This window comes from Salmo salar, chromosome ssa17 (assembly GCF_905237065.1).
Source record: "Salmo salar chromosome ssa17, Ssal_v3.1, whole genome shotgun sequence".
Lineage (NCBI taxonomy): Eukaryota > Metazoa > Chordata > Actinopteri > Salmoniformes > Salmonidae > Salmo > Salmo salar.
In genome coordinates, this window is record NC_059458.1 from 49,041,768 (window position 1) to 49,061,438 (window position 19,671).

Genomic DNA, 19,671 nt, shown 5'->3' on the forward strand with positions numbered 1-19,671 from the left:
ACAGGAAGTGGCCTGTCTGACCATTTGTTGAACTTCTTTGCCATCTCTATCTTTTACAAAGGATCGCTACTCTAACGTGACACTTCCTACGTCTTCCATGGGCGCTCAGAGCCCGGGAAAAACCTGAATGTTGTCATCCCAGCCCCAGGCTGAAACACATTATCGCCTTTCTCAAGTGGCCGATCAAGGGACTGTGGGCTTAGGCGCGTGCCCTGGCCGCCCCCGTCTTTGTGATTTTTCCTCTGTTTGCCGAAAAGGAGATTCCCGGTCGGAATATTATCGCTTTTTTACAAGATAAATTGCATAAAAATAGATTTTAAACAGCGGTTGACATGCTTCGAGGTACGGTATTGGAATATTTCGATTTTTTTTGTCACGAATTGCGCCATGCGCTCGACCCTGATTTACCATTTCGGATAGTGTCTGGGACGCACGAACAAAACGCCGCTATTCGGATATAACGATGGATTATTTTGGACCAAACCAACATTTGTTATTGAAGTAGCAGTCCTGGGAGTGCATTCTGACGAAGACAACAAAAGGTAATCAAACTTTTATAATAGTAAATCTGATTTTGGTGAAGGCTAAACTTGCCGGGTGTCTAAATAGCTAGCCCGTGATGGCTGGGCTATGTACTTAGAATATTGCAAAATGTGCTTTCACCAAAAAGCTATTTTAAAATCAGACATATCGAGTGCATAGAGGAGTTCTGTATCTATAATTCTTAAAATAATTGTTATGCTTTTTGTGAACGTTTATCGTGAGTAATTTAGTAAATTGTTAGTAAATTCCCCGGAAGTTTGCGGGGGGTATGCTAGTTCTGAACGTCACATGCTAATGTAAAAAGCTGTTTTTTGATATAAATATGAACTTGATTGAACAAAACATGCATGTATTGTATAACATACTGTCCTAGGTGTGTCATCTGATGAAGATCATCAAAGGTTAGTGCTGCATTTAGCTGTCTTCTGGGTTTTTGTGACATTATATGCTAGCTTGAAAAATGGGTGTCTGATTATTTCTGGCTTGGTACTCTGCTGACATAATCTAATGTTTTGCTTTCGCTGTAAAGCCTTTTTGAAATCGGACAGTGTGGTTAGATAAAGGAGAGTCTTGTCTTTAAAATGCAGTGAAATAGTCATATGTTTGAAAAATTGAAGTTTTTGTATTTTTGAGGAATTTGTAATTCGCGCCACGCCTATCATTGGATATTGGAGCAGGTGTTCCGCTAGCAGAACGTCTAGATGTAAGAGGTTAATCCATTTTAGAATAAGGCTGTAACATAACAAAATGTTGAAAAAGTCAAGGGGTCGAAATACTTTCTGAATGCTCTAATCAATTACATTTTCTCACAGTAAAGGTTAACGTGTGTTTGCTTGACTCTATCTCCTACCCTATTCCCTTTAACTCTGCTTCTGTTCTCCAGGATCTAAGGGTTCTGCCCAACAACCAGATGTGGATCCACCTGATTTCCTCCATTACCAACCACCCTCCAACTTTTCATTACCTCATCTACAGCAACTGTTATTGTCATGTTCTCATTATCTGATAAGAATATTTTCTAGCTGTCATACTGGGAACTTAATAGGTGAGATACACACATTAACTAAAAACACTATCACTGCAAACAATCAGAACAAAGAGAGCAGCAGTGCCTGGTCTTTGCAGTCTGCCTCTTCAAGTCCCCCTTCTGAGACTGGCTGCCTTTTGAGAACAAGTGACAGGCAGAACCTCCCACCCACATAGCATCCACCTCTATATTCCAAAACACCAGAATTCAGTATTTTAGTCTATGATTGCCATGTGATTTTACATATAAATTAATGACAAAACTGTACCAATTTCTTCTTTTTTTGTATTTATTTGTTTCACATTATTCAATGTTGTATAATGATGGCACGGACAAACACGGCAGCTCTGCTTCTATATATACACTGATCAAAAAAACAAAGGGAACACTAAAATAACACATCCTAGATCTGAATGAATGAAATAATCGTATTAATTACTTTTTTCTTTACATAGTTGAATGTGCTGACAACAAAATCACACAAAAATAATCAATGGAAATCCAATTTATCAACTCATGGAGGTCTGGATTTGGAGTCACACTCAAAATTAAAGTGGAAAACCACACTACAGGCTGATCAAACTTTGATGTAATGTCCTTAAAACAAGTCAAAATGAGGCTCAGTAGTGTGTGTGGCCTCCACGTGCCTGTATGACCTCCCTACAACGCCTGGGCATGCTCCTGATGAGGTGGCGGATGGTCTCCTGAGGGTTCTCTTCCCAGACCTGGACTAAAGCATCCGCCAACTCCTGGACAGTCTGTGGTGCAACGTGGTGTTGGTGGATGGAGCGAGACATGATGTCCCAGATGTGCTCAATTGGATTCAGGTCTGGAGAACGGGTGGGCCAGTCCATAGCATCAATGCCTTCCTCTTGCAGGAACTGCTGACACACTCCAGCCACATGAGGTCTAGCATTGTCTTGCATTAGGAGGAACCCAGGGCCAACCACACCAGCATATGGTCTCACAAGGGGTCTGAGGATCTCATCTCGGTACCTAATGGCAGTCAGGCTACCTCTGGCGAGCACATGGAGGGCTGTGCGGCCCCCCAAAGAAATGCCACCCCACACCATGACTGACCCACCGCCAAACCGGTCATGCTGCAGGATGTTGCAGGCAGCAGAACGTTCTCCACGGTGTCTCCAGACTCTGTCACGTCTGTCACATGTGCTCAGGGTGAACCTGCTTTCATCTGTGAAGAGCACAGGGCGCCAGTGGCGAATTTGCCAATCTTGGTGTTCTCTGGCAAATGCCAAATGTCCTGCACGGTGTTGGGCTGTAAGCACAACCCCCACCTGTGGACGTCGGGCCCTCATACCACCCTCATGGAGTCTGTTTCTGACCGTTTGAGCAGACACATGCACATTTGTGGCCTGCTGGAGGTCATTTTGCAGGGCTCTGGCAGTGCTCCTCCTGTTCCTCCTTGCACAAAGGCGGAGGTAGCGGTCCTGCTGCTGGGTTGTTGCCCTTCTACGGCCTCCTCCACGTCTCCTGATGTACTGGCCTGTCTCCTGGTAGCGCCTCCATGCTCTGGACACTACGCTGACAGACACAGCAAACCTTCTTGCCACAGCTCGCATTGATGTGCCATCCTGGATGAGCTGCACTACCTGAGCCACTTGTGTGGGTTGCAGACTCCGTCTCATGCTACCACTAGAGTGAAAGCACCGCCAGCATTCAAAAGTGACCAAAACATCAGCCAGGAAGCATAGGAACTGAGAAGTGGTCTGTGGTCACCATCTGCAGAACCACTCCTTTATTGGGGGTGTCTTGCTAATTGCCTATAATTTCCACCTGTTGTCTATTCCATTTGCACAACAGCATGTGAAGTTTATTGTCAATCAGTGTTGCTTCCTAAGTGGACAGTTTGATTTCACAGAAGTGTGATTGACCTGGAGTTACATTGTGTTATTTAAGTGTTCCCTTTATTTTTTTGAGCAGTGTATATTCAACCACAAGGGTGTACTAATGAGATATGTGAGACAGAAAAAAAATGAATCATAATAGAGGACTGCTGAAATAATACTATTTCAGTGTAGATAAGGAAAGGTTAAAAATAAAAACATAACAGCCAGACAAGCCAGTGTAGGTTTTCTTAGCTATTTCCGAAACCTGGCAACGTTTAAGACATGGATTTTATCTTGTTGTAATGTTAACAAGGTACCCAAAAGTAGTTTGAAGTAATATTTTCAACTTCTTAGCTTAACAAAACTTCAAAATATCTGCCTTGTTTGCATAGCGGGAATGAAAATAACGTCAATAAGGCTGTAATGATCTTCAAAATTTGAATCATTGGGTCATCACACCGTTGATATAGTAACGGACGCTAATAGTTTATTGAATTCCTTTGTGACACGGGGGGGGGACGACATTATTTGGCATGACATGCCCCCAGGAACATACAGCCGTTCTGAAATTTGAACGCTGTCACTGTCTAAAATTTCTTTATACATGTAGAGGCCAATGCACCAGTTTCAAAGTGTTTACTTTCATTGGCAAAGCCTTAGCTCAGCTCTGAATGCGGATTCCTATGTATCCCATTTCCAGAGCGCCTCTCCCTCCGATACTGTCTTAAGTAATAACAAATCCATTAGACCGTTGATAATCCTCAGTGAAAAAGTATACTGTTTAGCTCAAAAACAATCATGCCTATGTTAACAACTCAACATCCTAAGTCCTAATCTCACAGGGTGCATCCCAATTTGGCTCCCTACATAGCCCCATAGGTCTCTGGTCAAAAGTAGTGCACTATATAGGGAATGGGATGCCATTTGGGATGCGCCCCAGTATTGTACTTACATTAATCACATTCTTTCAATGCCTTCGTCGGTGATTGTCGTCCCTGGATCACAAAGCAGCAAAAAAGACAAACCGACAACAATGTCGTGTTTCTTCTCACACTTAGCCTAACTGGGGGGGCATGGCAGAATTAAGGTATGATACAAACATGGAGAGAATTGAATCAATTTGTCTACTCTAACTGGGTTTGATGTGTAGCCAGCCCAAAATGAATTGTTCAAATGAATAAGAAAGGCTGCGAACGCCTCTTATCGTTGGTCTTAATTATGTTTTTCTGAGTTCAAAGAAGAGTTCCAGGAGAGTAGGCAGGCAGAACAGGCAGTGACAGAGATAACAAAAGCTGACATCACATTAGCCTGTGGAAGAGATGCTGTGGTGCGTCGCTAACCTAATGGCCGCACAACGCCGTGGCGTACGGTAGTTAGAGTCAGATGCTCCATGTTCCAGCCATCTGGAAGTAACAGGACGCCCCTCACTTCTCTGTTAGATTTGGAGTGTGTGGAGACAGACATGAAGCTGTGGAGCGAGGCAGGGACATTAGGCTGATAGTGTCCATGCAAACAGACATGAGGGGTGTTGTTCAATCAGAGGATACATGCTCAGGGAGCATAGACGTGCACACACATACCTACACAAAGTCATTTATAGAGTACAAACACTGACAAACAAACACACACGTGGTCTTTTCAGATTGTCAACTCAAGTCAGAGTTTATCACAACTGAGCAAAAACACTTTAAAATGTTTAAATTTAATCAGAATTGACAACACAACCAGCAGACAGTTTGACACAATAGTGTTTAGGTGTAAACATCTGTGAAAGCCTTTTTATCCTCCAAATCTGAGTGGGTACATTGAACCCATGAATAATGTTCTACGTGATGAGTGTCAGATTTGCTCTGCTTTAGTTGTAATATGTCTGAATTAGGCACTTTGTGCAATCTGGCACCTAGGCCTAGCATCAGTGCTGTTAAATACATAAATCTAACTTTAAACGAATACACACACGACTTGTCTCAGCCACTTTGCAAAGTAATTCATCTTCTAAGGACATGATTCAGTTACGCAGGCAAATTGACAACTAATCCATTGCTGTCGTCCTTGTTGTCACCCTTAAGGTCATTTTGATTGTGGGGCTGAGTGAATAGAAACACACTGGACTTTATTGGCTGGCCCGGAAGACAGGAAATCACAGGAAATCAGCCAGTTAAACATATCAATAACAATGATCTCTACAATGCATGACAACCTGCTTAGATTACAGACTGCTGAGCATGGACGGAGGAGGGGAGGGATGGTATGTGGGGAGTAGGGAGGGTGATGGGGGGGTCGTATGTGTTTGTGCATGTGTGTGTGCGTGTGTATGTGTGTCCACATGCAGCTGAATGGGGAGGTATTTGTATTTATTATGGATCCCCATTAGCCAAGGCAGCAGCTAATCTTTCTGGGGCCCATCAACATTAAGGAAGTTATACTGAAAAAATACATAGAACATGCAACAATTTCAGGAAATCAGTCAATTGAAATAAATAAATTAGGCCCTAATCTAAGGATTTCACATGACTGGGCAGGGGTGCAGCCATAGGTGGGCCTGGGAGGGCATTGGTTCACCTACTTGGCAGCCAGGCCCACCCACTGGGGAGTCAGGCCCAGCCAATCAGAAAGAGTTTTTCCCCAAAAAAGGGCTTTGTTAAAAAAAAAAATACTCCTCAGCACCGCTCCCCTCTCAGACGATTCTGCAGGTGAAGAAGCCGGATGTGGAGGTCCTGGGGTGGCATGGTTACACATGGTCTGCGGTTGTGAGGCCGGTTGGACGTACTGACAAATTCTCTAAAACAAAGTTGGAGGCAGCTTATGGTAGAGAAATTAACATTAAATTATCTGACAACAGCTCTGGTGGACATGTCTGCAGTCAGCATGTCAATTGCACGCTCCCTCACTGTGTTGTGTGACAAAACTGTATATTTTAAAGTGGCTTTTTATGGTCTCCAGCACAAGGTGCAACTGTGTAATGATCATGCTGTTTAATCAGCTTCTTGATATGGCATACTTGTCAGGTGGATGGATTATCTTGGTAAAGGAGAAATGCTCACTAACAGAGATGTAAACAAATTACATTTTTCAGTTTATAGACATGCCTGTGTGTGTGTCTTTTCAGTCCCCGCTGTTCCATAAGGTGTATTTTTATCAGATTTTTAAATCTGATTTTACTACTTGCATGAATTACATGATGTGGAATAGAGTTCCATGTAGTCATGGTTCTATGTAGTACTGTGCACCTCCCATAGTCTGTTCTGGACTTGGGGACTGTGAAGAGACCTCTGGTGGCATGTCTTGTGGGGAATGCATGGGTACAGACAGCTCATTGCATTCAACATGTCAATACTTCTGACAAATACAAGCAGTGATGAAGTCAAATTCTCCTCTACTTTGAACAGGCAGAGATTGACGTGCACATTATGAATTTTAACTCTCCGTGTACAATTACGGCCCGCCATGCTGCCAAGTCGCTCTTTGTGGCACCTGACCACACGACTGGACAGTAGTCCAGGTGCAATAAAACTAGGGCCTGAACGACCTGCCTTTTTATTAGCATTGTTAAGAAGGCAGAGGAACATTTTAATATGGACAGACCTCTCCTCATCTTAGCTACTGTTGCATCAATATGTTTTGACCATGACAGTTTACAATCCAGGGTTACAGTAAGGAGTTTAGTTTCCTCAATGTGCTCAATTTTAGTTGAGATTTAGTTGAAGTGTAGGGCTTAGTGAATGAATTGTCCCTAATACAATGCTTTTATTTATTTTTTAATTAACTAATTTCTTGACACCCATTCTGAAACTGACTGCAGCTCTTTGTTCAAGTTTTGCAGTGATTCACTTGCTGTGGTAGCTGACATGTATAATGTTGAGTCATCAACATACATAGACACACAGGCGACTGGGTGAGTGGACACACGGTCGTCAGTTGAAGGGTGTTTCCTCCGACACATTGGTGCAGCTGGCTTCCAGGTTAAGCGGGCGGGTGTTGGGGCTAGGGGGCAGTATTTTCACGGCCAGATAAAAAACGTACCGATTTAATCTGGTTACTACTCCTGCCCAGTAACTAGAATATGCATATAATTAGTCGTTTTGGATAGAAAACACTCTAAAGTTTCTAAAACTGTTTGAATGGTGTCTGTGAGTATAACAGAACTCATATGGCAGGCCAAAAACCTGAGAAGATTCCATGCAGGAAGTGGAAATCGGATTTGTGGAATCACCTTCAACACTTTGCCTATGAAACACACCGTGAGTTAGGATTCATTTAGCACTTCCTACGGCTTACACTAGATGTCAACAGTCTTTACAAAGTGGTTTGAGTCTTCTCCGGTAAAAACTGACCGAAAGAGAGGCTTGGAAAGTTGGTCATAGGGGGAGGGCCATTACTACTATGACGTGGGCGCCTTCATTCCGAAACGTTTAGTAAGACAATGCAATCGTCCGCCTTGAATATTATTGAAGCTCTGATTGAAAAAGGCCCTAAAGATTTATGTTATACAACGTTTGACATGTTTGAACGAACGTAAATATATATTTTTTGCACATTCGTGACGACAAGTCCAGCGCGCCTCGTACATTATGAGTAGCCTTCGGAACGCGCTAACAAGAAGGAGCTATTGAGACATAAATTATGAACTTTTTCGAACAAAACTACATTTGTTGTGGACCTGGGATTCCTGGAAGTGCCTTCTGATGAAGATAATCAAAGGTAAGGGAATATTTACAATAGTATATTGGATTTTAGATGGTTCCAAGATGGCGCTAACCTGTATCGCCTAGCCTATTTTTCTGAGCATAGCACCTCATTTATTGCAAAGTGTGATTTCCCAGTAAAGTTATTTTTAAATCTGGCAATGCAGTTGCATTCACGAGGTGTTAATCTATAATTCTTTGAATGACAATATACAATTTTAACAATGTTTTCGAATAGTAATTTTGTAAATTGTAGCGCAGCTTCACCGGATGCATTTGAGGGAAAATATTTTCTGAACGTCACGCGCCGATGTAAAATGCTGTTTTAATATATAAATATGAACTTTATCGAACAAAAAAATGCATGTATTGTGTAACATGATGTCCTAGGAGTGTCATCTGGTGAAGATTGTCAAAGGTTAGTGCTGCATTTAGCTGTGTTTTGGGTATTTGAGATGCATGCTAGTTGCTTTGAAAATGTCAGTGTGATTATTTTGGGCTGGGTACTCTCCTAACATAATCTAATGTTTTGCTTTTGCTGTAAAGCCTTTTTGAAATCGGACAACGTGGTTCGATTCAGGAGAAGTGTATCTATAAAATGGTGTAAAATAGTCATATGTTTGAGAAATTGAAGTTATAGCATTTATGAGGTATTTGTATTTCGCGCGACGCGATTCCACTGGCTGTTGACTAGGGTGGGACGCAAGCGTCCCACGTTCCCAGACAGGTTAAAGAACACCCTCTGTGTTATGTTAGACAGGTAACTCTCGATCTAAAATATAACAGGGGATGTAAAGCCATAACATGTTTTTCCAGCAGAAGATTATGATCGATAATATCAAAAGCTGCAGTAGATTCTAACAAAACAGCTCCCACAATCTTTTTGGCAACAGGCTGATTGGTTGCCTGTTTGAGCCAGTGAAGGGTGCTTTGCTATTCTTGGGTACCTGAACGACTTTTGCTTCCCCCCAGGCCTGAGGGCACACACTTTCCTGTAGGCTTAGATTAAAGAAATGGAAATACGTGTGGCAATATCATCTGCTATCATCCTCAGTAATTTTCATTCCAAGTTGTCAGACCCAGGTGGCTTGTCATTGTTGATAGACAACAATAACTTTTTCACCTCTTCCATACTCACTTTATGGAATAAAAAATTACAATGCTAATCTTTCATAATTTAGTTAGTTATGCATGGATGTGAAGGTTCAGAATTTGTTACTGGCATATAATGTATACCTTTGCTAATCTTGCCAATTAAAAAATCATTGTTGGCATTATCAGTGGGATTTGTGATGAATGAGCCATCTTTCAAAGAATGATGGAGCCAAGTTTGCCTTTTTGCCCAAATTTTCATTTAAGGTGCATCAAAGCTTTTTGTTTCACAGTACACATTATTCTTCTTTTTGTTCAGTTTAGTCACATGATTTCTCAATTTACAGTACATTTGTCAGTGGGCTGTGCAGTGAGACATATTTACAATTATTTTTCCCTCGTCCCTCTCAACCATAAAATGTTTCCATTCTTCATCAATCCACAGGTATTTAACATTTTTTTACAGTCATTTTCTTAATGGGTGCATGCTTATTAGTAACTGGAATAAGAAATGTCATAAATGTGTCAAGTGTAACGTCTGGTTGCTCCTCATTCCACTAATAAAAAGCATGAGCTGTCGCACACCCAGAGAAAACTATTTAGTGTAGAGGTGATGACTAATGGTGAATAAACTGTAAGCTATAAAAACAGAGAGTCGCACACTCCATATGTATAACCTCCCAGTAATTTATAGGGTAAAAAACCATCAACGATTCAGCATCACGGTGCCTTCTTCAGCACAGACCAGCAAATATTATTTACATCCTCTACATAGGAATCACTACAATACTTATTGTATGACCTCTTATACACTATATTAGGCCCAGCCTTTGGTGATTTGAGTTTCCTAGATATGGCTACTATAGTATGATCGCTACATCCAATGGATTTGGATGCTGCTTTGGAACAGATTTATGCAGCATTAGTAAAGATGTGATAAATACATGTGGATGATTTAAGTATTGTACTGCTTGTTAATACACTGACTGAAAACCTGAACCAGGTTGCAGGCACTGTTTTCAGTTTGAAGCTTTTTCTTGAGAGGGCATCTTAATGAAAGCCAGTCAATATTTAGGTCAACCAGAAAATATAGCTCTCTGTTGATATTACATACATTTTCAAGCATTTCACACATATTATACAGATACTGGCTGTTAGAACTTGGTGGTCTATAGTAGCATCCCACAAGAATGGGCATTAGGTGAGGTAGGTGAACCTGAAGCCATATTTCTTCAACAGCATTTGACATGATATCCTCTCCAAACTTTGCAGGAATATGACTCTGAACGTAAAAGGCAACACCTCCACCATTGGCATTCCTGTCTCTTCTGAAGATGTTAAAACCATGTATTGCTACCACTGTATCATAAAAGGTATTATCTAAGTGAGCTTCAGAGACAGCCAATATATGACTTGTATGTGTTATCAACAAGTAATTGATTCCATCGACCTTGTTTCTTAGGCTGCATATGTTAATATGGGCTATTCTTTAGCACTTTTTGGGGATTCTTGATTGTTTTTATGGCTTTACTGGGAGGTTTTACAGAGGTAGACATGAGAGTGATATTTATGTTTGTGCTGACAGTGCAGGGTGAGCTGCACACAGTGGACTTATCGCCAGGACAAACCACCTCAGTTCTAACAGTATAACTCAGGTTCACAGGTGCATTATTATTTCTTACAATAGCTGTAGGTTTGACAGAGGCATTCAGGGCAGTTAGAAGGACATACAGTGCCTTCAAATGTATTCAGACCCATTTACTTTTTCCACAATTTTTGGGGTTACAGCCTTATTCTAAAATTGATTAGGTTGTTGTATACCCTTATCAATCTACACACAATACCCCATAATGACAAAGCAAAAACAGGTTTTTAGTAATTTTTGCTAATTTATGAAAAATAAAATATCACATTTGCACAAGTATTCAGACCCTTTACTCAGAACTTTGTTGAAGCACCTTTGGCAGTGACTACAAGCTCGAGTCTTCTTGGGTATGACGCTACAAGCTTGGCACACCTGTATTTGGGGAGTTACTCCCATTCTTTTCTGCAGGTCCTCTCAAGCTCTGTCAGGTTGGATGGAGAGCATTGCTGCACAGCTATTTTCAGGTCTGTCCAAGGATGTTCGATCGGGTTCAAGTCCGTGCTCTGGCTGGGCCACTTATGGACATTCAGAGACTTGTCCCAAAACCACGCCTGCATTCTCTTGGCTGTGTGCTTAGGGTCATGGTCCTGTTGGAAGGTGAACATTCGCCCCAGTCTGAGGTCCTCTTGAGTTCTCTGGAGCAGGTTTTCATCAAGGATCTCTCTGTACTTTGCTCCATTCATCTTTGCCTCGATCCTGACTAGTTTTCCAGTCTCTGCTGCCGAAAAACATCCCGACAGCATGATGCTGCCACCACCATGCTTTACCGTAGGAATGGTGCCAGGCTTCTTCCAGACGTGACGCTTGGCATTTAGGTTAAAGTGTTCCATCTTGGTTTCATCAGACCAGAGAATCTTGATTCTCATTGTCTGAGAGTCTTTAGGTGCCTTTTGGCAAACGCCAAGCGGGTTGTCATGTGCCTTTTACTGAAGAGTGGCTACCGTCTGGTCACTCTACCATAAAGGCCTGATTGGTGGAGTGCTGCAGATATGGTTGTCCTTCTGGAAGGTTCTCCTATCTCAACAGAGGAAATCTAGAGCTCTGTCAGAGTGACCATCGGGTTCTTGTTCTCCTCCCTGACAAACAACATTTCTAATCAATCCTCAGGTACCCTAATATGTAAATAAACTATACAATTTAAGACGGAGAATAGTATGTTCATTACCGGAGATAAATAACGAAGTGCGCACCCTCACCGGAATGCGCTACAAACACTACAGCCAAAATGGGAGCCACTTACAAAAACTACAAATTCTAGCTAATTTTTCAGAAAACAAGCCTGAAACTCTTTCTAAAGACTGTTGACATCTAGTGGAAGCCCTAGGATCTGCAATCTGGGAGGTATTCCTTTTATATTCCCATTGACAGCCATTGTAATCAGTAGTGAGCTGAAAAAACGAATTTCTGGATGGATTGTCCTCGGGTTTTCGCCTGCCATATTAGTTCTGTTATACACATATTATTTTAGTTTTGGAAACTTTAGAGTGTTTTCTATCCAATACTACCAATTATATGCATATCCTAGCTTCTGCGCCTGAGTAACAGGCAGTTTACTTTGTGCATCTCATTCATCCAAAATTCAGAATACTGCCCTATCCCGAAGAAGTTAATGCAGACAGAGAAGAGCTCCAACATCATAATCATAGCCTCAATTTTGTCCCGCACATTGAATATAGTTGCGGAGAGTCCCTGTAATCATTGATTCAGATCATTCAGGTGAGAAAAAACATCACCCAGATAGGCGTTGTGTGAGAAACTCGCAAGTGGTCAGACAAGTGAAAATTATGGTCAGTAAAGAAAACTTTAAGCTTGTCTCTCAATTAAATTTTTTTGGGGTCAATACTTTGCCCCTTGATAACCAGCACACTTCTGTATGTTGTAAAAGCTTTACATGGTCACTGCCCATATCATTGCATAGTGCAGAAAATACATGAGAGTTCAGGGGCCTTGCTTTAACAAAGTTAACCATTTTCACTGTAGTGTCCAAAACGTCTTTCAAGCTGTCAGGGATTAATTTGGCAGCAAGAGCCTCTCGGTGGATGCTGCAGTGTACCAAAGTGGCGTCAGGAGCAACTGCTTGCACGCGCGTTACCACTCCACTATGTCTCCCTGTCGTGGCTTTTGCGCCATCAGTACAGATACCAACATCAGCAGCAGCTACGTTTGGCTACATACGGACCGTTAGTGGAATTCCCGCGAGAGAGTAACGGTTAATGTGATTGGATGTTAAGTATTTCACTAGGCTACCTGTATCTGACATTGTGTTGTTACTTCGCTGAACACTAGATGGCTTAAAAAACCTCACCCAAATGTATAGCCCCGTTGGAAAACTTAAATGGACTATTTGAAAATGTGAATAAAAAAAGGATAAAATAAATATACATTTTTAAATGTGTATCACATTTTTATTTGACGTAACCCAACGGCATTGCACGTACCCTGAAGGGTCCATCCAAATAATCTAGGCTCTGGACCCTGTCTGTGCATTTCAAGGGTGCGTTGAGACAATGACTTATCAGTGACCCAAGCCCTGCTCAGATAATCCCTATTATTGGGTCACTTAATTGTTGTAGTGCTGCAGCAAATGTACATTTTCTCAGGGGCGTTGGCATTCAAAATGTAAATAACCTCATTTACAGTATTCAGACCCTTTGACTTTTTCCATATTTTGTTATGTTACAGCCTAATTCTAAAATGGACTAAATATATATATATATATATTGCAATCTACACACAATACCCCTTAATGACAAAGCGAAAACAGGTATTTATAAATGTTTGCAAATGTTTTAAACATAAAAAACTGAAATTCCTTACTAAAAATGAAGCTCAGGTGCTACCTGTTTCCATTGATCCTCCTTGAGATGTTTCAACAACTTGTTTGGAGTCCATGCCCTACCTCCAGTCCACTTATCGATATCTGAACAAGAGAGCCTCATCGAAATTGCAACAAGCAGTTCTGTGAAAAATGTATTTAATCCGAAGCAACTGTCAGATTTCTGGAATGGGCTGTGTTCAGAGTATCCTGCCTTGGCAAATCGTGCTGTTAAGACACTGATGCCGTTTGCAACCACGTATCTATGTGAGAGTGTATTCTTGGCCCTCACTAGCATGAAAACTAAACACAGTCTGTGTGTGGAAAATTATTTAAGACTGAGACTCTCTCCAATACAACCCAACATTGCAGAGTTATGTGCATCCTTTCAAGCACACCCTTCTCATTAACCTGTGGTGTGTTATTCACCATTTTCAATGAACAAATAAGTTTTTATGTGCAACATGGTTAACATAGCATTTTTGTATGTTCTCTATAGTCTTGTACCTGAAAATGTATAAATTGACAAATTCGGCACATTTAGGCAAACTCCTGGCAGACTTGATACAAAAATGTTGTGTAGAGATGTAATTCTTCCCAGGATCAATATGAAACTTTGCACACACACTGCTGTTATCTTGTGGAAAACATATACATTACACCTGAAATCCTATCTGAGTGTATGGCCTTTCTATTGCATTTCAAAGATGATGGAACAAAAACAAAAAACAAAATGTATGTTTTTTTGTTTGGATTATCTTTTACCAGATCGAATGTGTTATATTCTCCTACATTAATTTAACATTTTCAGAAAAGTCAAAGGGCTACCTTTCAAATGGTATCAAGAATATGCATATCCTTGTTTCAGGTCCTGAGCTACAGGCAGTTAGATTTGGGTATGTCGTTTTAGGTGAATATTGAAAAAAAGAGTCTGATCCTTAAACTTACTGTACTTTTACTTTCATATCAACTCAAACGAATCAAATTATATTTCAGTAGTACTAACAAGGCTATCTTATAGAGGTATACAAACTGACAATAATTATGAGTGAATTTTGACCTTAATATGAACTTTACTGTCACTATGTCCTAGAATGGTCATTGGTGGATTCCACTGTTCCAAGAGAATGTTCAGATAACTCTTTCTGTTTTATGAGTTCCAACAGCAGCAGAAGATAAAAAAAAACACTGCTGGCCTAAATTAGACACTATACAGTGGCTTGCGAAAGTATTCACCCCCTTGGCATTTTCTTGTTATGTTGCCTTATAACCTGGAATTAAAATGGATTTTGGGGGGGTTCTATCATTTGATTTACACAACATGCCTACCACTTTGAAGATTCAAAATATTTTTTATTGTGAAACTTGATTGTTCATAACTATTCACCCATCCAAAGTCAATACTTAGTAGAGACACCTTTTGCAGCAATTGCAGCTGCAAGTCTCTTGGGGTATGTCTCTATAAGCTTGGCACATCCAACCACTGGGATTTTTGCCCATTCTTCAAGGCAAAACTGCTCCAGCTCCTTCAAGTTGGATGGGTTCTCCTGGTGTACAGCAATATTTAAGTCATACCACAGATTGTCAATTGGATTAAAGTCTGGGCTTTGACTAGGCCATTTCAAGACATTTAAATGTTTCCCCTTAAACTGCTCAAGTGCAGCTTTAGTAGAATGCTTAGGGTCATTATCATGCTTGAAGGTGAACCTCCATCCCAGTCTCAAATCTCTGGAAGACTGAAACAGGTTTCCCTCAAGAATTTCCCTGTATTTAGTGCCATCCATCATTCTTTCAATTCTGACCAGTTTCCCAGTCCCTGCCGATGAAAAACATGGTGTTCTTGGGGTTATGAGAGATGTTGGGTTTGCACCAGACATAGCGTTTTCCTTGATGGCCAAAAAGCTAAATTTGTGTCTCATCTGACCAGAGTACCTTCTTCCATATGTTTGGGGAGTCTCCCACATGCCTTTTGGCGAACACCAATTGTGTTTGCTTATTTTTTTCTTTAAGCAATGGCTTTTTTCTGGCCACTCCTCTGTAAAGCCCAGCTCTGTGGAGTGTACGGCTTAAAGTGGTCCTGTGGACAGATACTCCAATCTCCGCTGTGGAGCTTTGGAGCTCCTTCAAGGTTATCTTTGGTCTCTTTGTTGCCTCTCTGATTAATGCCCTCCTTGCCTGGTCTGTGAGTTTTGGTGGGCGGCGCTCTCTTGGCAGGTTTGTTGTGGTGCCATATTCTTTAAATTTTTTAATGACGGTTTTAATGGTGCTCCGTGGGAGGTTCAAAGTTTCGGATATTGTTTTTATATCCCAACCCTGATCTGTACTTCTCCACAACTTTGTCCCTGACCTGTTTGGAGAGCTCTTTGGTCTTCGTGGTGCCGCTTGCTTGGTGGTGGTGCCCCTTGCTTAGTGGTGTTGCAGACTCTGGGGCCTTTCACAAGAGGTGTATGTATATATACTGAGATCATGTAACACTTTGATTGCACACAGGTGGACTTTATTTATCTAGACGTTCCGCTAGCGGAACACCTGCTCCAATATCCAATGATGGGCGTGGCGCGAAATACAAAGTCCTCGAAAATCTGAAAACTTCAATTTTTCAAACATATGACTATTTTACACCATTTTAAAGACAAGACTCTCCTTTATCTAACCACACTGTCCGATTTCAAAAAGGCTTTACAGCGAAAGCAAAACATTAGATTATGTCAGCAGAGTACCCAGCCAGAAATAATCAGACACCCATTTTTCAAGCTAGCATATAATGTCACAAAAAACAAAACCACAGCTAAATGCAGCACTAACCTTTGATGATCTTCATCAGATGACACTCCTAGGACATTATGTTATACAATACATGCATGTTTTGTTCAATCAAGTTCATATTTATATCAAAAAACAGCTTTTTACATTAGCATGTGACGTTCAGAACTAGCATACCCACCGAAACTTCCGGTGAATTTACTAAATTACTCACGATAAACGTTCACAAAAAACATAACAATTATTTTAAGAATTATAGATACAGAACTCCTTTATGCAATCGCTATGTCCGATTTTAAAATAGCTTTTCGGTGAAAGCACATTTTGCAATATTCTGAGTAGATAGCTCGCCATCATGGGCTAGCTATTTAGACACCCACCAAGTTTAGCCCTCACCAAACTCAGATTTACTATAAGAAAAATTGGATTACCTTTGCTGTTCTTCGTCAGAATGCACTCCCGGGATTTCTACTTCAATAACAAATGTTGATTTGGTTCCAAATAATCCATAGTTATATCCAAATAGCGACGTTTTGTTGTGCGTTCAAGACACTATCCCAAGGGTGACGAAGGGTGACGCGCCCGACGTGTTTCGTGACAAAACATTTCAAAATATTGCATTACCGTACTTCGAAGCATGTCAAACGCTGTTTAAAATCAATTTTTATGCGATTTTTCTCGTAAAAAAGCGATAATATTCTGACCGGGAGTCGTAGTTTTCGTTCAAAGACTGAAAATAAAAACATGGAGTCTCCTCGTGCACGCGCCCCCAGTCTCATTGTTTTCAGATCGACCACTATCCAAATGCGCTACTGTTTTTCAGCCATGGCCTGCAAAGGCATCATTCAACGTTTTGCCGCCTTCTGAGAGCCTATGGGAGCCGTAGGAAGTGTCACGTTACAGCAGAGATCCTCAGTTTTCAATAAAGAGAGTGTTGAAGGCCAAGGAATGGTCAGAGAGGGCACTTCCTGTAAGGAATCTTCTCAGGTTTTGGCCTGCCAAATTAGTTCAGTTATACTCACAGACACCATTCAAACAGTTTTAGAAACATTGGAGTGTTTTCTATCTAAAGCTAATAATTATATGCATATTCTAGTTTCTGGGCAGGAGTAATAATCAGATTAAATCGGGTACGTTTTTTATCCTGCCGTGAAAATACTGCCCCCTATCCATAACAGGTTAACTAATTATTTTACTTCTGAAGGTAATTGGTTGCACCAGGGGCTTCATAGCGAAGGGGTGAATACATATGCACCCACCAATTTTCCGTTTTCTATCTTTTTTTTTAAACAAGTCATTTTTTTCACTTCTCCAATTTAGACTATTTTGTGTATTTCCAATACCTGAAAACAATTTCAATTGATTAGAAAGTTTCCATTGCCTTATCCATTAAAAGTTATATTAAAATGAGAGTTTGACGCAGTGCATTTTTCGCCCCACCGCTCTGGGACCTGCACCAGTCTTCTTGCAGTTGTCAGTTATCATCAGGTATGTGGATGATCAGTGCTTTATTCAGGAACGTTTCTTGGTCTACTTTAATGTGTCAAGTGGGCGAGATGCGTAGTCTGTGTTTGACTTTATGAATTTTGAGATGTCTGAGTTTAAGTTCATAGAGAAACTCGTTGTCCAAACCTATGATGGCGCAGCTGTAATGGAATTGATCTGCTATTTGTATTTACAGCTAACTCTCCTCCTGTTCCCTGATTAAGAGGTGATGACTACTCCACTCCACTACCATTGTCAACTTTCTCCTGAAATGAATTGAAGCCATGTCTCACATGCCAACTCATCCACTGGCGCATTGAATGTTTCCCCTCCAAGCACTGTGAGTACCCCTATCAATTTTCTCTCATTACTGTATGTAGAGTCAATGACTTACACAATCACATTATTACACATCAATGATTTTACTCCTTGCTTGGACTAACTTATTGTTAGCTCTTTTGTCTAACTGTGTAGTGTGTTGTCTTATAGTTTTTTGTCTTCCCAGTCAAATCCTGTCCTGCACCGTTCAAGCCTCTGAACACCTCAACACATGCCTCATACCCTCATTCAATCACTGCTGTGATCCCTTTCCAAAATGGTGTAAGTAGCCCTTTCATTCCCATTCCCCATAGTATTGTACTTTAAATATCTTTATTAAATGCTTTAGATTAAAATAATTTGCATTTGATTATTTTTTTAAATACATGTTGTCATCTCTGTGCGTTCCGCGCCTATATCGTTGGTCTCCCATCCTCCTCAATTTTTCAAGTCACCAGCCTCCACTGACATATAGGAAGAGTTATTAAAATGACTATGCATAGATAATAACAGAGAGTAGCAGCAGCATGGGGCGGGGCAATGCAAATAGTCTGAGTAGCCATTTGATTAGATGTTCAGAAGTCATATGGCTTGGGGGTAGAAGCTGTTTAGAAGCCTCTTGGACCTAGACTTGGCGCTCCCGTACCGCTTGGTTCAAGAGGCTTCTAAACAGCTTCTACCCCCAAGCCATAAGACTCCTGAACATCTAATCAAATGGCTACCCAGACTACTTGCATTGCTCCCGCCCCCATTCTATGCTGCTGCTACTCTCTGTTATTATCTACAGTGGGGAGAACAAGTATTTGATACACTGCCGATTTTGCAGGTTTTCCTACTTACAAATCATGTAGAGGTCTGTAATTTTTTTCATAGGTACACTTCAACTGTGAGAGACGGAATCTAAAACAAAAATCCAGAAAATCACATTGTATGATTTTTAGGTAAATAATTTGCATTTTATTGCATGACATAAGTATTTGATACATCAGAAAAGCAGCATTTAACATTTGGTTCAGAAACCTTTGTTTGCAATTAGATATCATACGTTTCCTGTAGTTCTTGACCAGGATTGCACACACTGCAGCAGGGATTTTGGCCCACTCCTCCATACAGACCTTCTCCAGATCCTTCAGGTTTCGGGGCTGTCGCTGGGCAATACGGACTTTCAGCTCCCTCCAAAGATTTTCAATTGGGTTCAGGTCTGGAGACTGGCTAGGCCACTCCAGGACCTTGAGATGCTTCTCACAGAGCCACTCCTTAGTTGCCCTGGCTGTGTGTTTCGGGTCGTTGTCATGCTGGAAGACCCAGCCACGACCCATCTTCAATGCTCTTACTGAGGGAAAGAGGTTGTTGGCCAAGATCTCGCGATACATGTCCCCATCCATCCTCCCTTCAATATGGTGCAGTCGTCCTGTCCCCTTTGCAGAACAGCATCCCCAAAGAATGATGTT